This window comes from Medicago truncatula, chromosome 5 (assembly GCF_003473485.1).
Source record: "Medicago truncatula cultivar Jemalong A17 chromosome 5, MtrunA17r5.0-ANR, whole genome shotgun sequence".
NCBI classification, from domain to species: Eukaryota; Viridiplantae; Streptophyta; class Magnoliopsida; order Fabales; family Fabaceae; genus Medicago; species Medicago truncatula.
Genome location: NC_053046.1, coordinates 631,878 through 634,145, shown reverse-complemented (window position 1 = coordinate 634,145; position 2,268 = coordinate 631,878). Strand labels below are relative to the sequence as shown.

The 2,268-nt window shown below is 31.3% G+C and overlaps 1 long non-coding RNA gene across 1 annotated transcript; it reads left to right on the top strand.

The window, feature by feature from the left end:
- The first annotated feature begins 670 nt into the window (after window positions 1–670).
- Window positions 671–2,268, top strand: LOC11437606 (uncharacterized). The gene is made up of 3 exons (XR_003011936.2): window positions 671–917; window positions 1,119–1,176; window positions 2,244–2,268. It is a non-coding gene; the product is annotated as an uncharacterized lncRNA (long non-coding RNA).

Below are 2,268 nucleotides of genomic sequence, written 5' to 3'. Positions count from 1 at the left end.
TTGCGGAAGTTGGTCAATGATTGTTAATTCAAAGTTTTCTATACTTGCTTATTGTAAAAGAGTAAATGCGTCTTGTGACTTAAATTGGTGAACAAGAGAAGAGTGGATACATGGCTGAACTAGGCATTCATACCACCTCTTAAGATTTAGTTTAATCATTATTCTTTTGTAATTATTATGCATTGTTATAATTTAATTTCATACTTAATTCCAATCTTTTTTATATTGCAAATTACATATATTGATTACTTGCCTTTTACATGAAGCGGGTAAGGGAATGACTTCAAGATGGCATCTTTGCCTCTTGCATTTGCCACGAAGTTACAATCTTTTAGTCATGTTTGGTAAATTTGAGAAACTTTCCTTGCATATTGATTTTTTGAGGTAAGTGGCTGCTATAATGTTCCATATATGAGTTCTCCTTTGTGATATGCTCTGAAATTTTTAGTAATGGTTCCATTTTTATTTGTGATTCTTTCACATCTTGTAGGTATTTCTTTTTATGTTTCAATGGAATTGTTGGCAATTGGCATTGACTTCATTCTCCCAAGGAGATAGAAAAGGCATGGCTTTGTTCTAGCAAGGAGATAAATTTTTTTGAAGGTAATATCTATCCTAAGATTAAGTTCTTTCTATGGAATCTACTGTTTTCATATAATCCCATTTTTCATATAACTTCTAAGTTTAACTCAAATTAATATTCATTGTACAAATCACTATGTTACTCCTATGGTTTTTTTCCTTAGTACTAGTACTTACTATAAATTGGTATTTCATATTTACATGTTGCAGACTATTGCTTCAGCAATGGCTATATTAACGACATTATTTCGCATCCCTACAAGTTCGACGGAGTAGACATAGCTTTGCACTATGTGTCTTTTCTAAGGCTGTGATATTTTATGATTCTCATTTGTGTAACTCTTCTTTCTCTGTAGTTATATGTTCTACTTTTTTCTCATAGTCTCCTCATTTTTTGGTTTTTACTTGGTTACCAAATAATATTAGGGAGGGTAAAATTTTTGTGATTCTAATATTTTGTTTACCACATTTCTATCTTACATGTTATCATAATTTAATCTGAAAATGTTCTGGTTTTGGTTTATTTTTTCATTCAGGGCAATTAGTGGTAAAATAAATAGAGACACACTCTGCCTCCTTATGAAGGTTCACGGGGTAAGCTAAAACTCATAAATGTAATGGTTTGCTCCTCTATTTTAGATCAACATAGTTATTTTTCCACTTTAAATAGGCTTGATACTTTTTATGTGTCTACTTACACTGAATCTCTGATGGGGATCTTACTTCATCAAACCAATATTGTCTTTATCAAAGAAAATTTAATGTTATAGTTGAGAAAGATATCAGTTAAAATTACATATATTTGCTTCCTTTCTTGTACAGTGGTTTAGACACACTTTACTTACCATTTGTGAATATGATGCAAGGGGGAAACCATTACTCTTAAGTCTCTACTAGAATTACCATTAAATAATTATTGTTAATGAGAGAGTTAGTTAATTTGGTTAGTTGGATCAACATAGTTAGAAGAAATAAGGCATGTTGTTTAATAGGGAGATTGTCTTGTCATGTTGGTGTTTATAGGCTAGAGAGGTACAGACCCTTGAAGTTCAACATTATTGTCTATGTTCCCTCTAATAACACACCAAGCTTATATCAACCGGTAGCTGTGGCCTGTTGGCAATGTGTATTGAAGGATTTTTTTTTTTTTTAACGGTTTAGACTTATAAAAAATCAAGAAGCACATTCTTTGATAATTGAATAGCTAAGGAACACTATTAGAAAAAGCAAAATTAGCGAGGGAAATTAGTGACGGAAAAAATGAAATTCCTCACAAATTCCTTGGTCGCAAAATTTAGTGACGGAATTAGAGAGGGATTTCATGTTTTCCCTCACTAAATATCCCTCACTAATTTTTGTTTTTTTTAGTAGTGGAAAGAGATTGCAAATATTAGGAGAAAACTGAAGGAAGAACATTTTATGTTTCAAGTAAGGGAATGAGATTTTTCTAGTTCAATTATCAGATTTTTCTGTCTTATTTTTCTAGTTCAATTTTAAATTTTTAAAGTGAATGGATGCATAATGATGATGTTGGTGATGCAACCTAACTTCTAGAGCCTTACCATATTCATACGTGTGCTAGTTGTCTTTGTTCAATTCTTTGAATTTCCTTATTTTTTCTCTATATATTTGTTCCCTCTAAACTACCTTAATTGGTGCAGGCTTTTTTTGTTCAGATTTATAAGG